Source organism: Lycium barbarum, chromosome 12, assembly GCF_019175385.1.
Source record: "Lycium barbarum isolate Lr01 chromosome 12, ASM1917538v2, whole genome shotgun sequence".
Taxonomy (NCBI): domain Eukaryota; kingdom Viridiplantae; phylum Streptophyta; class Magnoliopsida; order Solanales; family Solanaceae; genus Lycium; species Lycium barbarum.
The window spans coordinates 20732331-20754307 of NC_083348.1; positions in this window are offsets into that span (position 1 = coordinate 20732331).

A 21977-nucleotide genomic window follows, 5' to 3' on the forward strand; every position below is an offset into this window, starting at 1 on the left:
TGTTGGATCAAATGTGGCCCTACTAACTTAGTCTTCCCTATTTCGAACCATCCAATTAGTGATCTACCTTCCGCCCATACAGAGCCTCATACGGGGCCATCTGGATACTGGAATGATAACTATTATTATACATAAACTCAATAAGCGGCAAATGATCATCCCAGTCACCTCTAAAGTCTAACACACACTCCCATAGCATATCCTCGAGGGTCTGAATAGTACGCTCAGCCTGTCCGTCCGCCTGGGGGTGAAATGTTGTACTAAGATCACTTGAGTCCCTAAACCATTCTGGAACGACCTCCAGAAATTAGCTGTAAACTGCGCACCCCTATCGGATATGATAGATACCGGAGCACCATGAAGTTGGACTATCTCCTTAATGTAAAGCTTCGCATAATCCTCAGCTAATTAAGTAGCTCTGAATGGTAGGAAATGGGATGATTTATTAAGTCCATCAACAATCACCCATATGGAATCAACCTTACACTGGGAACGAGGCAAGCTTGTAATGAAATCCATATCAATTTCCACCAATTTACACATTAGAATTTCAATATCTTGCAATAACCCACCGGGTCTCTAATGTTCAATCTTCATCTGTTGGCAATTAGGACACTTGGCCACAAACTCTACTACGTCTTTCTTCATGCCATCCCACCAATAGATTTTCTTAATATCATGCTACATCTTTGTCGTCCCCGGATGAATGGAATTATGGGAGCAATGAGTCTCCCCAGTAATCTGATGATATAGTCCTACAACGTTGGGAACACACAGTCTGCCTCAATATCTGAAAACTCCATCTTTAGAAATCTCGAATGGTGACTTTTTCTTCTGAGGAGATGTATCTCTGTAATGAACTAACATGGGGTCCTCGTACTGGCGCTCCTTCACCTCAGCTACTAAAGATGAAACTGATGTATCATTAATAGTAATTCGCGTATCGCCCGAGTCAAATAATCGGACTCCTAGACTAGCTAACTGTTGAAGATCACTAACAATCTGCCTTTTCTCTGGCTGGATATCACATAAACTACCCATGGATTTGCGGCTAAGAGCTTTGGCTACTACGTTTTCCCTTCCAGGATGATATAAGATACTAACATTGTAATATTTTAATAACTTTCACCATCGCCTCTGCCTTAAATTTAACTCCTTCTGCTTGAAGATATACTGGAGACTTTTATGGTCGGTATAAATATCCACGGGAACGCCATATAAATAATGCCTCCACATCATTAATGCATGAATCACCGCAGCTAATTATAGATCATGTGTTTGATAGTTCTTCTCGTGCTTTCTCAGCTGCCTTGAAGCATAAGCAATAACCTTACCGTGTTGCATCAACACACAACCTAGCCCAACGCCTGAGGCATCACAATAAATAACATAGCCCTTTAATCCTTATGGAATTGTCAGAACTGGAGCTGAAGTTAATATGTTCTTCAACTCCTGAAAACTTCGCTCACAAGCATCTGTCCACTGGAAATTAGTTGATTTCTGGGTCAGCTTCATCAGCAGTGCAGAAATAGAAGAAAAACCTTCTACGAATCTCCTGTAATAGCCTGTCAAACCCAGGAGACTATGAACCTCCTTAAGTGTTGTGGGTCTCCGCCAAGTCTTCACAGCTTCAATCTTTTTTGTATCTACCCGAATACTATCAGGTAAAATAATGTGCCCCAGAAAAGTCACATAATTCAACCATAACTCACATTTAGAGAACTTCGCATGCAGCTCCGGAGCCTGAAGAACTTTAAGGATAGTGCGTAAATTATCCGCATGCTCTGCCTCTGACCAAGAGTATACCAGAATATCATCCATAAACATAATCACAAACAGATCTAGGAAGGGCCTGAATACACCGTTCATTAAGTCCATGAATAACATCGGTGCATTAGCCAACCCGAACGACATTACCTGGAACTCGAAATGACCATATCTAGTTCTGAAGGCTGTCTTCGGAATATCTTTCTCTCTGATCCTTACTTGGTAATACCCTGATCTCAAATCTATCTTTGAGAACCATTTAGCACCTTCCAACTGATCAACACAAATCATCAATTGTCGAGAGTGAATACTTATTCTTTATCGTTACCTTATTCAGCTATCTGTAGTCGATGCACATCTGTAACGAGCCATCCTTATTTCTTACAAACAACACAGGTGCTCCCTACGAAGACGAACTAGGCCTGATAAAACCTTTGTTAAGAAAATCCTTCAGTTGCTCCATCAACTACCTCAATAATGCAAGTGCCATTCTATAAGGAGGAATAGATATTGGCTTAGTATCTGGTAACACATCAATTGTAAAATTAATCTCCTGCTCTAGTGGAAGGGCTGGAAGCTCGTCCGAAAATACTTTTGGAAACTCATTAATTACTGGAACAGTCTGAAGAGTTGGTGGTTTTGCTTTTGTATCCTGAACCCGGACTAGATGGTAAATGCAACCCTTAGCAATCATCTTCCTTACCTTAAGATAGGAAATAAACCTACCACTAGGCGATGCTGTATTACCCTTCCACTCTAGAACTAGCTCTCCTGGAAACTAAAATCGGACTATTTTTGTTCTGCAATCAACATTAGCATAATAAGAGGCCAACCAATCCATACCTATAATAACATCAAAATCTACCATATCTAGCTCGATCAAATCTGCCACAGTATGACGGTCACAGACTATAACCACACAACTTCTATATACCCGTCTAGCTATCACTGGGTCACCAATAGGTGTAGACACCTCAAAAGGTTTGATTGACCCAGGCTTCACCCAAGCTTACTAGCAATAAAAGGAGTAACATATGAAAATGTAGAACCTAGATCGATCAATGCATATACATAACGAGAAGATACTGATAGTATACCTGTAACCACATCAGGTGAAGACTCAAGATCCTATCAACCCATCAATGCATAAATGCGGTTCTAAGGATCGCTCGAACTGGACACTCCAGCTCTACCTCTACCACGATCGGCTGGTGTTTGCGGACACTGCCCAGGAGGGCATACAGATGTCGAAGATCCCACTGCAGACCTTGTCGGTTGAACTATACTTCCACCAGCTCTCACAGAGCAATCTCGCATAATATGGCCTTGCCAACAACAAGTATAACAAACCCTTAAAACTGAACGGCATCGACTAGCATGTACCTTACTGCACTGGGTGCATCGCAGTAAAGATGGCCTTATCTGACTGAAACCACTCCTGATCTTGAACTAGAAGCTCTGGAACTCTGAGCTGGCTCAAAATCAGTGAGTCTGTCAAACCTGGGTCCTGGAAACTGTGGAGGCGCACTAGCTGCTGAATAGGCTAACCGTCTGGAGAACTGCTGCCTCAGATCACCTCTGGACTCACTAGCAAATCACTACAAGAAAAAGTCTCTTTAGATTCCAATATTTAAGGACAAGTCATGAATCTAGTCCCTAAAAGTATACTTATAGCGACAGTTTTTCTTCAGGTCATAATTCTTAAACTTTATTGCGAAGGGACTAAATCTTGTCACGAAAATAATAAATATCTGGCCGTTATTTCTCCAAGTTAAGTAACCCCACACAATTTTTCCTCAATAAAATGAAAGAAATGAAGAATCAAATATACTGGACTAAATCTCTCTCTCAAAATTACCTTTCTATTTCTTAAATCCCTAATCGCGATAGGCACACCACTATCCCAGATTCATCTACAGGTCCCCACTAAGAAACCCTAAACCTTTATCATCTACAACAACAACAATGAAGAACTTCCACTGTGCCTCGCTCTATATTCGGAGCTTACCATTCTACACTCTATAAAACTTACCCTTTTCTAATTGCTTAGACTTTTTTTCTGTTTGGTTCCTCTATAAATATTCTAAAAATATTTTCCTGAAATCAAATGTGATGTTAGCTGGTTCTGATTTTGGATGTGATTGGGTTTCACAGTCTAACGCCATGGCACTGGTAAGTAGCTCAGGGCTTTTTTCATATCCTAATTTTTCTGGTTTTTAGAATAGATCTGAGACTTTGATTTTTTGGTTAATAGATGGATTGTGTTGGTTATTGGTGTAATATTCTATATTTTTTGCTGGTTTCCTAGTAGTGGTAGACCAAAATTGTAACAATGCTTTGTGAACTGAACAACTGTTGCTTATTCTACCCAAATTTTTTTGGTTCTTGTGTAATAATGCTTGGTAACCTTTTAGGAGTTCTTTCGAGGCGGATAACCCTTTTTGAAATTTCTATTTGCTTCAATTATTTTATGGGAACTTGATGGACAATTAAAGATTTACAAGGCAAATCTGGTTCATTATGAGAGGGCCGTGGATAAGTTGGCGGACAATGAGGAGGTTGAGCAGTTTTTTGTGGCGTTCGTGGAGTTTGAGGAGAAGTGTAAGGAGACAGAGAGGGCTAGGTGCATATTTAAGTTTGTGTTCGATCACAGAGTGAAACGGCGAGCCAAGGATTTGTACAGGAAGTCTTCAGCATTAGAAAGGCAGTATGGTGATAAGGAAGGTGTTGAGGATGTTATAGTTGGAAAAAGGTTATTTCAATATGAGGATGAAGTAAGAAAGAATCCACGTAACTATTATATGTGGTTTGAATATATTTGGCTGGAAGAGTGCGTTGGAAATAAAGAGAGTATTAGAGAAGTTTATGTGAGAGCCATTGCTAATGTTCCTCCTGCTGAAGAGAAGCGGTATTGGCAGCGATACATTTTCTTATGGTAAATTTGACAACCTTTACTTCAAATGTGATATTTGAATACTTTTTCGGATACCTTATTTTGTTTATTGGATGAATTTTCTCTTTTTAGCATTAATTATGCATTATATGAAGAGCTTAATGCATAAGACATGGAAAGGACAAGAGATATCTACCGGTAAGATATCATTGTCTCGATTGAAATATCACTATGTAGTTCATTTGGTTGATGAACCATATTATTTGTCCTGCTTTATGTTTAATACTGTGGTGGGCCAAGTGTTGTGATATAAGGTCACTGGTAATGGAAAACCTAATCTAGCTTTACCAACAGTGCTTTCTCTTGTATGTATCTTATCTCTTTGTTAATTAGAAGGGCTAAAGCGGTTGTATGGCTTGTGTCAAAATTATTCCAATATTCCCCTATCGATTGCATGGTTTAGGTACTTATCAAAATATTTTGCCTGGTTTAGGTAATTATGAGATAAGAGTAGGAGTGCTAAGTCAACCTATTAAAGCAAGGATTCCACCTTATAAACATAATGAGTCGGTTCCTCAACTGGTCATTGAACTTGTAGAAATAACCTACTAAAGTAACTTTTGAATTTTATCTGACAAGAAGGTTATCAAACTATGCTCATGTTTCCAATAAGGTAAAAACGAACAGAAAGTTAAATATTTTAATGGTTGTTTGCATCCTCATCTTTTTATGATCCATTTGATGAGTCAGTTTTCCTATCTGATTTTGCCCCAATATTTACAACATTGAATGGTAACATATCAACTATAACCTCAGAGAAAATGATGGAGAGAAGTGAAATTAGAAGAATAGAAGAAATGGAGTTCTCCATTTTCATGTTTCTTGATGAGATATGAAATGATTAATTAAATACTAAAAAAGAGAAGATTAGAGTTGAGATGATGAATGTGGTTGAGCTGTTTCTGAGTTGAGATATATTTAAAATTGAGCTCTACAACTTTCTTCTTTATTTTTTATTATTCAGTTTTATACATCATAAATGAGTGATCTTTATTGAAATACATGTGGAATAAAAAGCAAGAAACTGTTTTTTGTAGAGTAACTTACATTCAAGAATGAAAAATTTGAGAAAGTAGAGAAGCATGGGCATATCTTGGTCACATGTTAAAGACTTTAGCCACACACACACACACAAAAAAAAAGATCAAAACAATTAGGACTAACTAAGTAGAAGTTTTTGCAAGAAGCTAAAGGAAACACTTCAAGCTTATATGGATTTGAAGTCTTTCTGACATAAAATATATCATTGATCTGAACTGTTTTTATTTTTCTGTTCATTAAACATAAAAATACTAAAAACAAAGGATTTTTTAGATGAGAGAAACCAAAAGTTGGTTATAAAGAATAAACAAGAACTTCTTCAAGAAAGAGAGAAGAAAATGTTCCATATCACATAAAACAGTTCTGTAACATTTATTCAGTTAATTGATGGGTCAAACGAAAATGGATCCTAAAAAGTTGAGGATGTAAACTTTAGTAAAATATTTAACTTTCCATTTGTTTTTAGCTTATTGCAAACATGGGCATAGTGTTATGATCTTATTGTCAAAAAAAAAAATTAAAAAAATGTTATTTCTACAAGTTCAATGACCATTGGAGGACTTGGCTCAAACATAACTTATCAGTATCAATTTTGTTCCATTTATTTTTCTTATGTCCACATTGTATTTTCATGATCAATTTTGAAGCAATAACATTCACTCTTTCACAAATGGATTGTGCTTTGGGATAATTTACTTCAAGCATATGACAACTGCAGAGCTGATAAAGAAATAAATGGCCGCTTAAATAATCTCGGTGAAGAATGAAACAACAGCTTCTCCAGTTACTACATACAAATAGTTTTTTTTTTGGCATGAAAACCACCAAACCAAGTTTGGCAGTGTTTTATTAAAAGTAGTAAGTTTTCTGTACAATAGAGGAAAGAAAGAAAACAAAACAAAACAAATGAAAAAAGATCCTAAGAAACAGGAATGAAATGTAAACTACATCCAAAGACTATATAGAAGCTTGTCTACTGCAAATCCTCTGGCCTTGACTTGATACCATCCCAAACACCTACAAGCTCTCAACAGGTGCTATGGTTCAAAGTCAAAATGAATACATATTCAGGCTTCCAGGATGGAGTAGAATTCCTCTATGTTCCTTCAGATGTAGCTGCTATCTCCTTGCCTTGATGTTGAGCTTTGTTTGCCATTGTCTCAAGTTTCCTAAACGAACCAATCTTTAGAAGTCTTACAAGAGAATGAGCTTTAAGCTAATACCACTCTTGTACTCCTGCCAAAGATAGTTTCATACAGGTACATGTTGCTACATACAAACAGTTATGGCTTGCTTCTTGTTTCATATTTTGACTTGTTTCGGGAGTTGAGCAGCTTATCAGAGATCTTTTTTTTTTATATAAATTTATGGGCAGATGATAGTTATGCAAGGTAGCTGGTTTAATTTCTTTCTCCGAAACCAATGTTTTGACTATCCTTAATTTTTTGTTTGACCACTATTAGTATGCTAAATAAGGCATATTGATTTCTGTTGATAAGGATTTAGCGAGGAAGTTGAAAGTATCAGTGTGAAAGGGTCTTATCTCTTCAAATATGACATATGATAGCTTTTGTGCATTATTCCAAAGCATTGAATCTCATCTCTTCGGTACATAGTTGCCCACAAAATTTGTTCTTTTCTCTCATTTTGGTGTTAAAGGGACAGCAAAAGGCATGTTGAAAATTTAGGAAAGAGCCCTTGCATTTTTCAATTTCCAAAAGGTATCACCTAAGCCTTCTCACTATTTGTTGCCTCCCTATATTCTCATGTAGAATGATCATACACTGCAATAATTGGTGGAAGATACAAATGAATATCTGATATGGAGAATATGTCTAGTCACCTCCTTTTTTCAATTCATTGAAACTATAATTCATTGACTACTTTGTGCAAGCCTTACTTATGTTTCTGCTCGTCACCTACTCATGAGAGATGCATGATGAAGTATTACATGTTAAATTAATAGGAAAAGTGCATATTGGCTGCTTTTTATAGCTTTGCTTCTCTTTTACCATTTTCCCAGTCAATTGTATTAGCAAGATGGTCAATCACATTATGAATGACTATAAATCAACTATATTTAGCTTTCCTTAAGTTCTAAGCATTGTAGGTATTCTGGTGACTATTAAAGATTGTATGCAATATCAAGGCTGATTGGAGCGAATTTGAAGACTTACTCATAGTGGATATTGTTTTTTAGACGGATATTTCAATAAAATCACTACAGGTTTGCAACTTAATTTGCCTTATTCGGAAGAACTAATAGTGTACTTCTTACTGGGGTGGTATTGGTAAGACATTTATTTTATGTTGCCTTTTTTTTCTCAAGCATGGTCATTTCTTAGTTATCCTTGAGTTATTTGGAGCTAACTTCAGAACATGCTTAGTTGATACAACAATGTGGTCTCACAATTATTTAACCAAATTTTATAGTTATTTTTAGTGTATATTTTCTAAGGTGTTGGCGAATGCAAAAGATATAACTCTATTAAGGCTATGATTTACAGATTCATGATTATGATTATTCAGATATTTCAGCTTTTGAATGACCAAAAGTTATTCTGGATTGAAGTTTCTTAAATTGCTTGGGGAATCACTTCATTAGTCATTAATGTGTGTAGCCAGGTTATATGAATTTGTGGTTGGTTAGAAGACTGATAGTACTCTCTTCATTCTTAGAGCTTAAGGATGAATGAAAAAAACTAGTTTCAGCCTTTCAGGTATGTTAAATTCTTTTGTGATGTTAAAATAATTATTGTCCCCATCAAATGATAGATTTATATATGTACCCTGACATACCTGGTAGTTTCTGTTTCACAATTTATTAAGGTTTATTGATATTCTAGTGCAAAGATATATTAGACAAGTCAAGTATAGCTGCAGTTATAATAGATTGGGATGCTTGGTTAATTTGAATTCGTTTCTACTCTTTACAGGTTTTGGAAGATGAAGTTACAAGTCAATATGAAGGTACCAGTAAAGTCGTCCTAAAGGTACTGATGAGGAATATGAGTTAAAAGATAAATAGTCTGAATAAAACGTGTGACATCATAATAATATTGAAAATATTGTTTAAACCACAAGAGCGTAAATAGTTTGGAAACGTGATAGTGTAGCCCACAAGGCTGAACATAACAAAATGCCCAACATGACATACTAACTAGTCAATGAAACTTCCAACATGAGTTTGAAATACTGAACTACTGCTGGGATAAGGCCCTTAGCACTACGTGGGAGAGCCTTAGTAAACCCGATATGTAACCACCACGTGAGCATGCGGCGTCTGTCCTATAACCCGACCAGCTGAGCCATCTCATATAGGGGTGGGCGTTCGGTTCTTCGGTTCGGTTTTATCAAACATCGGTTTGGCTATTTCGGTTTCGGTTTTTTGAAGGTGGACACCGAAGACCGAACCAAACTAATTCGGTTCGGTTCTTTCGGTTTCAATTTTTTGAAGTTCTATTCGGTTCAGTTTCGATTTTTTCGATTTTATTTTTTTTGATATGATATTAGAAGTGATTCCATTTACACTAATTCATACTCTTAACAGCAATAAAACATAAAACTGATAAATTGAAATCAAAATCAAATAAACAGGATACACAAGAATAGAAAACCATAACCATGATATATGATTACTAGGTGTTATATACATATAGTAATAATAATTAATAAAACACATAAAGGACATACATTAACCCTAAAGACACATCCTAGTCACCTTCCTTTGTTAAGGATATTTGATTTTCTCAATGGAAGTGGAAATTAGGGATACAAAAGCAAAAGAGGGCTTGTTACAATTGGGTTTTTTCTGGGGCTTAAACATAATGGGCCTGGACTATTTTAATTTTTTTGGGTAATGTATTAAATTTCAGTTTAAACCGAAACACCAAAGAACCGAACTCTAAAAACCGAACACCGAAGTTTCTAAAAACGTAAACCATAAAGTGTTCGAGTTTGTTGAAATATTCCGATAGACCTCCGCTCGAAAAAAAAAATTATTACCTAATATTATACCATTGAGTAGCGAGCTTAACGAATTTTTTTATTAATAATCAAAATAACGAAATCAATTGCAAAATGAATAACTACGCTTTGCTAGAGTAAAAAACTATAATCAACCTAAGAGTATCTCAACTCTAAGTTGATTTCAAAGAATATGGTCCTACCAAGTAATGGCAAAATAATTAAAACTAGTTCGAGTAGCCTTTACATCAATACAACTCCTAATATTTCCAAGCTCTCACCAAATGTGAGATAATATACATGTCAAGAAGAGAATAAACTACGGTGGGCATTCGGTTCTTTGGTTCATTTTTATCAAACTTCGGTTCAGCTATTTTGATTTCGGTTTTTTGAAGGTAGACACCGAACACCGAACCCAACTAGTTCGGTTTAGTTCTTTTAGTTTTGGTTTTTTGAAGTTCGATTCGGTTCGGTCCGATTTTCAGTTCTCGGTATTTATGCCCAGCCCTAGTCTCATACCTTGTCAAGGTATGAGACATGAATATGGCATGAATGGATCCATAAAAAAACCACAATAGGAAACGTGAAAGAATCATCCTTACTGGGCGGAGCGATCCTTATCCTACCTGGCATACGTAGTTTCAGGAATTAAGCCTTCCCAGTAATTTGTACTACACCTAAAACATGAACATAGATAATAGGTGGCATCTGAGCCCATGGTTTTCAAAACATAATTTAAAATATAGTTCATAACATCTATACATAATATAGTTTTCATGAGACATGAGATTCATGGAGGATTCATGGAATATACATAGTAATTCATATTACTTCTCATGTTACATGCTTGAAAACTCATGGAAATCAAAGTATGAGTATTCATGGATTACATAATGTGTTCATGATGCTCATAATGATATTAATGAATGAAATAAGAAGTTTCATTATTTAAACTATAAGAACATTTAAGCTTTTATGAAACTAGGTCATAATACTCTAAGGATAAGATATTCGTGGAAACTTGAATGAACGTGGCATGGGGAATAACAACGGTATTCCCACACATAGATAGAAGCCCTACATACCTGTAAATGCTCCAATCCAGCAATCTAATTTGCTTCTCTGGTGAAGAACACCCAAAACCTTAGAGAAGGATTACGTAGGAACTCCTATGTTTTCATTAAAGAATCATGCATTTAGTGCTAGGATTGATTAAGAATCATAGAGATGTTCTTACTTAGATGTGGGGGATTGAGATGACAGAAAATTGTCCTTCAAGGGTTTTTAATGAAATAGGAATGTCTGATGATTGAAATTTCATGTTAAGTGTTGATTTATAGGATGAGACATTCGGTATGTCCTGGCTCACTAAGCGAGCTCCAAAGCGAGGGGTGTCCTCGCTATGGGCCTCGTTAAGTGAGTTGTATAGAGAGGTCATGCCTCGCTTTGAGATTCGCTCTGGTAACTCACCCGACCTAATCATACTTAGCCAATTTTCTAAATTTTCTCCTTGGGACCATTATACCTCACTGAACGAGGTTTATAGCGAGCTCCTGTCTCCCCCTGGAGCTCCTACTATCAGTTCTATACTGAGTCAAAATTTTACTTTTTCCATTTGGATTACCCTGTCTCACTGAGTGAGGCCTAGCGAGCACGCTGCTCTTACTGAGTGAGCTCCCTTTATCCTGCAAGACATAGTCAAATTATGCTATTTGAATTTCATGGTTCTATATTTTAGTTCATGAGCACGGAATGTTACACTACTATACTTTGAATATTTCCAAGGGATACGTATCTTTGAATAACTGGGTATAGTAGGTCATGTTACTTGTTTATCTTCAGTAATTGCCTTCTTCCATTACTCTTGCTTGTATTATGAGTATATACATGATATACCCGTCATATACTTGGTATATATCTAGGACACATTGTGTGTGATTAGTTGTTAAATTTGATTGTCTCTTTTAAATGTTATTTGTTAGGTATAGGAGCTCTATAACATTTTTCCACCTTTTCCCCTTTCATGAACAACTCATCTGAGAGTCCACCAAGACTTTATCCCATCTTATGCACTATCTCATTGGGCTGCAGGTGCAATATATATTAGATCGATTCATCCATGAAAATGAAGGCCCAACAATAGGTAAAAATTTCTCATTTATATTGATGAGCTTAGTAAAATACCCTTCAACCTATTTTGCATAAAACCGTGTTGGTACCGTACCGTTGAACAAGGGAATCCTGCCTCTGATCATGCCTCGAAGAAGGCAATTCACGGGCCTTATTTTTGGGACATCCAGAAAATCCCTATCAGAGCAGTTCGTCCTAGGGTTTGTCTACGAGCCGTTTCCAGTAGAGTCTTGTTTATGGGTATGAAGCACGCCACACTTATAAATAGGTGGCTACGGGGAATTTAGGAAGGATTGACCTTTATTTCTCATCTCAGATCGTGCCATAGAGCCATGTTATAAAGATTCCCCTTTTCTGACAATATGCTCTAATTTCAGCGACCTGTGTCGAGGAAAGTATCAGCCACCCAAAAGGGCAAGTCAATGGTAGGTAGGAGGACTGGATGGGTACAACTTATAGATGTTGAGGAGGGCGAGTCCCATAATGAGGTTCCATCTCGGTCCTCCCATACTTCGCCTGTTCCAGAGGAGCATAGAGGAGCTCCAGCTCCAGCTCCAGTGCCCCGAGTTCCTCCACCAGATGCCTCAAGCTAGGAGATATGATAGGCTATTCACATGTTGACCCAGTTAGTAGCTGCTCAGGCCCAGCGTCAGAGTACGGGTTATAGTGACAGGGCTGTTAGTGCCAGGATTCGAGATTTTATTAATTGGGACCCTCTAAAATTCTTTGGGTCGAAGCCAGATGAGGACCCCAGAACTTTAAAGATGGATTGCTGATGATGTTGCGGGTGATGCATGCTTCAGATACTGAGTTGGTAGAGTTGGCTTCTTACAGATTACGGGATGTGGATATTCATTGGTATGATACTTGGATGTCTACTAGAGGGGCTAATGAACCTCCCTTATGTGGAAGGAGTTCGTAGATGCCTTCTTTCGACATTATTTGCCGCCAGAGATTCGACGGGCTAGAGCTGATAAGTTCTTGAACCTTAAATAGGGGAACATGAGTGCTTGGAAGTATAGCCTTCATTTTAATTCATTGGCTAGGTATGCTCCAGCTATGGTAGCTGACATGGGAGATCGTGTTTACCAGTTTGTGAGTGGATTATGTTATATCCCGTGTTTTCACACCTTTGGAAAATTGGAAATAATTTGGACTTGTATGAAATAAGGTCATAATTGAATTTATGTAACCCTTGAGTTGTTATGAAATAATATTAATATGGAAGTGTCGAGGAACGCTAAGGGAAAATTTGGGATTTCGAAAATTAGTTTCGGGAATTACAAAACAGGAATTATAATCCATTGGGCCCAAATAAATGAAAGAAAAATTTGGGCCCAACTCAAAAGGGGTGGCCGGCCAACATACTTGGCCCAAACCCAAGTCACATGGCAACCATGTGACAATTTAATTAAGGGGCTATTATATACATTGGAAAGTTCAAGAACAACTTAGAAGACAAGAAAAACAAAGCAAGAGAGGAGAAAGAGAAGAGGGTTTCGGGTTTGGAGTGCAAAAATAAGCCACAAAAATCTTGCTTCAAAAATTTATATTTTGTGGTTTTCCTACTAATTTGGGTAGCCTCTTCAACTTGGTGTAGTTGTCTTGGAGAAAGAAGCACTTGGTTCCTCAATTTGATCACTAGTTCAAGTAAAGAAGATTAGAGAAAAGGTAAGGATTCATTCCTTTTTATTGTGTTATGAAGTTTTGTTTGTGTTGTAGTATGTGAGAATGAGTTGATTGTACGGAAAAATAGAAGTTTACCAAGTGGATATGTATATAGGCATGTGGCCGTGTATATATGTATGTGTATAATTGTAAGGTGTTGAATTTATATCATATTCTAGTTGTGGTTGGGATGAAATGCATCTTGGAAATGAAAATTGAATGAATTGGATAGTAGTTGGTAGTGGGGTGTTTGGCCGTGTGGTATGGGGTGTGTGGAATGGAAATGGATTAAGTTTGTCTAGTGTATTAATTGTGTTATTGTGATTCTTGCAATGTAAATGAAAGTAAAACGATATGAGTTTGCTTTGAAATGGAATGTAGAAAACTTATGTCGTTTAAGTATGATTTTGCGACATTATGAAAATGAAGTTATTAGGTTGCAAATTATGACGGGTATTGATGAATTTGGAAGATGGAATCATGTTATGAATACGTAAGTCAAAGATTAGAAGTTTCGAATGCGTTATGACTTTGGCGGAAAGTTTGTATATTATGTATATCGTATGAATATCTTGTGGAAAACGATATGAAATGCTTTTAAACTATGTTGTGGTAATCTAGATTGATAATGAATGTGAAATTGTTGAGAATAGTTTGAAAGTTAAGGTTAAAGTAAAGGTTATGACATTATGTCGGCAAGTAGAACTAGTGTTGCCATATTGTGTTTCTAATGTTTGTTGTTGATGTTGATGTTGTTGCTTGGGTTGTTGTTGATGATTGTGAGCCGAGTTAAGTTCTCGGGGGTGCTATATGTATAGGGGAAGTGCTGCCGAAATTTCGGTAGACAAATAAGAGTTGAATTGAATTTGTAGCATCTATAAGTTACAATTGGCAAACTTGACCATTTGCAGATTTTTGACGAAACGGGAAGTGAGTTTGGAAAGGCGTAAGGAGCTTGAAAGGTATGTAAAGCTACCCCGATCCTTCTTTTGGCATGTCTAAGTGTTTTAGGATCGGATTCGGGCCTCAAAAGACCTTCTTGGCCATCGGAATCCGCAAGAGAAAATCTCAGTTTTTCCTTCAGTAGAATTGAACCATTTTGATATGCTTTTCCTGAAAGTATGTAGACTTTCTCTAAACTCCTTGAAAAGCTATAGAATGTCCGTAGAACCTTTATAGGTGACCCCATAAGCTTAAAGGGCGTAATTTGAGCCCACCGCCTTGCTTGTTCCGAGGTGGGCCCGCTATTCCCGGTTTTGCCCTTAATGTACTAAAGTCCCCTTTTGGAACGATTTTTGAAAGAAACGTTTCGACTACCCTTTTAATTACCTAACTAATATGGTTTTAAATATTCCATTAAGTCTGATAAATTGTTTTGATACTCGAAACTCATTTACTATGATTCCTTCCGACTTCATCGGATCGGTTTGTCTTTGATATGCCTCATCGAGTCTATGGAAAAATTTATGATATTTTACTTGCATTAGTTTCTCACGACTCTATTCGTGGATGCCCCAATGTTTCCCACACTGAGCCCGGGCCAGGATATGTTGTCAAGCGTAATCCCCTGCATTGTTCGCCGTGCCTCGATGTGAGGGGGCAAGTATATGCGTACATGGGTTTGTGGAGTATGCTGTGCCATGTACGTTGGTTCTGATATGATTCACTATGGCCATCTGATATGATATATTATGTTACGGGTTTATGCCCCTATTCTGATTCTTTTGTGTTGTGGCACCAGCGTCGGGAGGGTGGCCACGTTCTGTCTGCCGAGTCCCTTGGCAGGGGCCGGATTTGATATGACATATGTTCTGTACACACTCTGCATGTTTTGGAAATATGTATCTGATACTTTGGATTTTCCGTTTACTTTCTGTATGTTCTGCACCAGTTATGATTTTGTTTCTGCAACTCAGGCTTTACATATTCAGTACATATTTCGTACTGACCCCCTTTCTTCGGGGGCTGCGTTTTCATGCCGCGCAGGTACCGACGACAGGTTTGCTGATCCGTCTGCTTAGGATCTCATTATGCTATTCTTGGAGCGCTCTTTTATTCAGAGCCACCTTTTGGTATAGTCTGTCACTTCTATATATGTATATTCTCGTTCATGGGTACGACGGGGCCCTGTCCCGTCATATGATTCTGTCGGTTTGTTAGAGGTCTCTGGACATGTTGTGGGTCGGGATCTTTCTGTACAGGTGGGTGCTTATGTTGTGTTTGGGCGATCCCATTCGCCGCGGCGGCCGGTCCGCATATATTTAAATGTTGCTTTGTTGGCCCTGTGTGGCCTTTGTTGGTATTTTCTGCGTGCAGGATATATGGGATAGTCCGTAAAACAAAGGAAACTCTGTCGAAATTTTTCTAAAAATTAGCTAAATTTGAAATAAAGCCTTGTCGTCTTCTGCCATATACTAGAATGCGTTTGAGTGCCCAGATCGGGCACTAGTCATGGCCTACGGGGTTGGGTCGTGACAAAAGTGGTATCAGAGCGGTTCGTCCTCGGAATGTCTACAGACCGTGTCTTGTAGAGTCTTGTTTATCGGTGTGTTGTGCACCATACCTATAAACAGGAGGCTACAGGGCATTTAGGATACTACCCTTCTTTATGTCTTAGATCGTGCGATAGAGCTGTGTTATCAGGATGATTCCTCCCTAACGAATTGTTACATTTGCAGTTATGCCTCCAAAAAAGGCGACAGCGGCCCAAAAGGCCAAGGCAGCAGCTGTGGGAGAGACTAGTCGGACCCAGAGGGTTACCAGGGCCCATGCTCATATTGCTCCTGATATATTGCCCCCGGCAGAGGGCTCTTCCACCCCGCCACACGTAGAGGATATTGGAGCAGCAGCGGCTGCAGGTCGAGGGGCGGCTCCACCGCCAGCTCCCGAGATTCCAGTACCTGAGCCTCCAGCTCCACGGCCAGGGACTGAGGATCAGACTATGAGAGAGGCAGTCCAGCTATTGACTAGACTTGTGGCAGGACAGGTTCAGGGGCACGGACTGGGAGGTGACCGGGCTTACAGGCGTGACAGTTCGAGAGCCCGTGAGTTCTTGACTTGTGGCCCTCCAGAGTTCTTCGGGACAAAGCCCGAGGAGGATCCCGAGGAGTTCATCAGGAAGATGCGGCGCACCTTACAGTTTATTAATGCTTCCGCGACAGAGTCAGTCACATTGGCTTCTTACCGGTTGTATGATATAGCGGCAAATTGGTACGAGTCATGGGAGTTATCCAGAGGCGACGGCGCTCCCCCAGCAGTTTGGGATGATTTTTCTCAGGCTTTTCTTAGCCACTTTCTGCCTCCGGAGTTACGGCGGGCCAAGGCTGACAGATTCTTATTGCTGAGGCAGAGGGGTCGCAGTGTTCGAGAGTATAGTATGGAGTTCGACTCATTGGCCCGATACGCACCTGCTGTGGTAGCTACTATGACTGACAGGATGCACAGGTACATTATGGGGCTGGACCGTTATTTTGTCGATAGTTGTTTGGTATTGGCTGCTCAGCCCGGCATGGATATTGCCCAGATTCAGGCCCACGCCCAGGGCATGGAGGACCGTCATACGGAGCGTCAGCCTGATAGGAGCCAGGATCGGAGATAGCCCAAGAGGGCCAGATCATCTGGGTATTCTGGAGATTCTCGGGGCAGGCAGCCTCAGCAGCCTCAGCAGCCGCAGCAGCCTAGCAGACATCTATCCCAGCCGGCACAGAGCGCACCTCCACAGCCTACAGGTCGCATATTTGATAGCCCAGGTTATTCAGGAGCAGGTCAGAGCTCCAGGGCTTCAGGTTCGCGGACAGACAGGGGTTCTGGTCAGACGAGGCCACCTAGGCCTCAATGTTCTTATTGTGGTAGATACCATCCTGGGGAGTGCTACAGAGCCACCGGTGCATGTTTTTCTTGTGGCCGTCAGGGCCATTCTGTGAGAGATTGCCCGTATAAGGGTAGTTCGGGTGGTGCAGCGCAGCCTACCGGATCAGCCGCCGGGTCTTCATCTTCATCAGTGGCTATGCGCCCTACGGGGCCAGGTACTTCAGCACCAGCGGGTCGCGGCAGAGGCCGTGGTGGAGCTTCTAGTACTAGCGGACCTTCGAACCGCATTTATGCTCTGTCCAGCCGCCAGGATCAGGAGGCATCGCCTAATGTCGTTACAGGTACATTATTGGTTTTCTCTCGGTCTGTGTATGCATTGATTGATCCAGGTTCGACTTTGTCATATATTTTGCCTCTGGTTGCTTGTAAAATTGGTATAACATCTGAACCTATAGAGCCGTTTGAGGTAGCCACACTGATTGGGGACTTTATTGTAGCAAAACAGGTATATAAGAACTGTTCTGTAATTGTATGTGGCCGTGACACTAAGGCAGATCTTGTGGAGTTAGATATGGTGGAGTTCGACGTTATTATGGGAATGGACTGGCTAGCCTCCTGTTATGCTAATGTTGATTGCCAAAATAAGGTAGTTCGTTTCCAGTTTCCTGGGGAGCCAGTTATAGAATGGGCCGGTAATACAGCATCGCCGAAAGGTAAGTTTATTTCATACCTTAAGGCCAAGAAAATGATCAGAAAGGGTTATTTTTATCATCTGGTTCGGGTACAAGACTTGACAGCAGAAACGCCGACTCTTCAGTCAGTTCCCGTGGTTAATGAATTTCCAGATGTGTTCCCAGAAGAGCTTCCAGGCCTTCCTCCAGAGTGGGAGATAGATTTTGCTATTGATTTGCTTCCAGATACTCAGCCGATATCTATCCCCCCGTACAGAATTGCACCGGCAGAATTAAAAGAATTGAAAGAGCAGTTGAAGGATCTGTTAGAAAAAGGCTTCATTAGACCCAGCACTTCGCCTTGGGGAGCCCCGGTATTATTTGTGCGTAAGAAAGATGGGTCGTTGCGTATGTGTATTGATTATCGACAGCTGAATAAGGTAACCATAAAGAATAAATACCCCCTCCCCAGAATTGACGATTTGTTTGATCAGTTGCAGGGCGCCAAGTATTTTTCGAAGATAGATCTTCGGTCTGGCTATCATCAGGTACGGGTACGGGAGGCCGATATTCCTAAGACAGCATTCCGGACCAAATATGGGAATTATGAATTCAGAGTTATGTCTTTTGGGCTGACTAAATCTCCTGCGGTATTCATGGATCTAATGAACCGGGTATTCAGGCCATTCTTAGATATGTTCGTAATTGTATTTATCGATGACATTCTGGTCTATTCTCGGTCCGAGGCAGAGCACGCAGATCATCTGAGAGCGGTATTAGGGGTACTTCGGCATCAGAAATTATATGCAAAATTTTCTAAATGTGAATTCTGGCTGGCTTCAGTGGCATTCCTGGGCCATATTATTGCAGCTGATGGTGTCCGGGTGGATACACAGAAGATTGATGCCGTGAAAAATTGGCCCAGACCCACGACGCCTACAGAGGTACATAGTTTCCTGGGGTTAGCAGGCTATTACATAAGATTTGTGGAAAAGTTTGCTTCGATTTCAGTGCCTTTGACAAGGCTAACTCAGAAGGGAGCCAAGTTCCAGTGGACTGATGCTTGTGAACGAAGCTTCCAGTTGTTGAAAGAGAAGCTGACTACAGCCCCAGTTCTGACTCTTCCAGAGGGACCCGATGGATATGTTATTTATTGTGACGCTTCTGGCGTGGGATTGGGCTGTGTATTGATGCAGCACGGCAGAGTTATAGCTTATGCTTCTCGGCAATTGAAAAAGCATGAAAAGAATTATCCTACTCACGATCTGGAGCTTGCAGCGGTGATCCATGCCCTGAAGATATGGAGACGTTATTTATATGGCGTTCATGTTGATATCTATACATATCATAAGAGTCTCCAGTATATTTTCAGGCAGAAAGAGCTTAATTTGCGGCAGCGGAGGTGGCTGGAGCTCTTGAAAGACTATGATGTGGATATTCTGTATCATCCGAGCAAGGCTAATGTTGTTGCAGATGCGCTTAGCCGGAAATCTATGGGCAGCTTGGTCGATTTATAGCCAGACAGGAGAGAGATAGTACGTGACATTCATCAGTTGGCTAATCTTGGGGTTCGTCTGGCCGATTCTGGAGGTACACGGATTTCTGTCCGAGGGGTTTCTGAATCATCTATTAAGGAAGATATCAAACGGCATCAATATGAAGATCCTGTTTTGGCACGATACAGAGACACAACCTATGATAAGGAGAAGACTCCGTTCGAGTTCACTCTGGACGGGACTTTATTATTCAGGGGCAGGTTGTGTGTACCTGATATTGCAGGTCTTTGGCAGCAGGTTATGAGCGAGGCACATGATGCTCGCTATTCGGTCTATCCTGGGTCTACGAAGATGTACCATGATCTCTGATGCTTATACTGGTGGGACGGTATGAAACGGGATATCGCAGAATTCGTCGCCCAGTGCCCCAATTGTCAGCAGGTCAAAATTGAACACCAGAAACCGGGTGGACTGTTGCAGGAAATGGAAATTCCGACGTGGAAGTGGGAGATCATTAATATGGACTTCATTACAGGGTTGCCTCGCACTCCACGGAAGTATGATTCCATCTGGGTTATTGTTGATAGGCTGGCAAAATCAGCCCATTTTCTCCCCGTCGGGACTACTTATTCCGCCGAGGATTATGCCAGGCTTTATATTAAAGAAATAGTGAAGCTTCATGGCGTTCCTATATCTATTATCACTGACAGAGGTGCTCAGTTCACGGCGAACTTCTGGAGATCTTTTCAGGAAGGATTAGGGACTCAGCTGAGCCTGAGCACAGCTTTCAATCCTCAGAGTGACGGACAGGCTGAGCGCACTATCCAGACGCTTGAAGATATGTTGCGAGCCTGTGTTATTGATTTCAGAGGTAGCTGGGAGGATCACTTGCCATTGATTGAATTTTCTTATAATAACAGCTACCATTCCAGCATCCAGATGGCTCCGTACGAGGCTTTATATGGTAGGAAATGCAGGTCACCTATCGGCTGGTTTGATATTGGCGAGACAAAATTAATCGGCCCAGATATGATCCAGCAGGCCGTTGATAAGGTGAAACTTATTCGGGAACGACTATTGGCAGCCCAGAGTCGACAGAAATCATACGCTGACAAACGACGTCGTCCTTTGGAATTCCAGGTTGGTGATTGGGTATTTCTGAAGGTATCGCCTATGAAAGGCGTAATGCGGTTCGGCAGAAAGGGTAAGCTTAGTCCGCGTTATATTGGGCCTTATCTGATCGTGCGGAAAATCGGAAGTGTCGCCTATGAGTTAGACCTGCCATCTGATTTGGAAGCAGTACATCCGGTATTCCATGTGTCTATGCTCCGCAAATGCATTGGTGATCCCTCCAGAATATTCCCTGCGGATGATATTCAGGTGACGGAGCAGTTATCTTATGAGGAGCAACCAGTAGCTATTTTGGACCGTCAGGTACGGAGGCTCCGTAATAAGGATGTAGCCTCTGTTAAGGTACTGTGGCGGAACGAGAATAGGGAGGAAATGACCTGGGAGTCCGAGGAAGAAATGAAGAAGAAATATCCTCATCTGTTCCCTATGCCCACAGGTAACCTTGAATCCTTACTTAATTTCATTTCAATGTCAATCGTATGTCATATGTGTTGTTTGTAACCATGAACTCCCCCCAAAGTGTTTTCAAACCCTATAAGATTAATTTTACATTCGAGGACGAATGTTCAAAAGAGGGGGAGGATGTTATATCCCGTGTTTTCACACCTTTGGAAAATTGAAAATAATTTGGACTTGTATGAAATAAGGTCATAATTGAATTTATGTAACCCTTGAGTTGTTATGAAAGAATATTAATATGGAAGTGTCGAGGAACGCTAAGGGCAAATTTGGGATTTCGAAAATTAGTTTCGGGAATTACAAAACGGGAATTATAATCCATTGGGCCCAAATAAATGAAAGAAAAATTTGGGCCCAACTCAAAAGGGGTGGCCGGCCAACATACTTGGCCCAAACCCAAGTCACATGGCAACCATGTGACAATTTAATTAAGGGGCTATTATATACATTGGAAAGTTCAAGAAAAACTTAGAAGACAAGAAAAACAAAGCAAGAGAGGAGAAAGAGAAGAGGGTTTCGGGTTTGGAGTGCAAAAATAAGCCACAAAAATCTTGCTTCAAAAATTTATATTTTGTGGTTTTCCTACTAATTTGGGTAGCCTCTTCAACTTGGTGTAGTTGTCTTGGAGGAAGAAGCACTTGGTTCCTCAATTTGATCACTAGTTCAAGTAAAGAAGATTAGAGAAAAGGTAAGGATTCATTCCTTTTTATTGTGTTATGAAATTTTGTTTGTGTTGTAGTATGTGAGAATGAGTTGATTGTACGGAAAAATAGAAGTTTACCAAGTGGATATGTATATAGGCATGTGGCCGTGTATATATGTATGTGTATAATTGTAAGGTGTTGAATTTATATCATATTCTAGTTGTGGTTGGGATGAAATGCA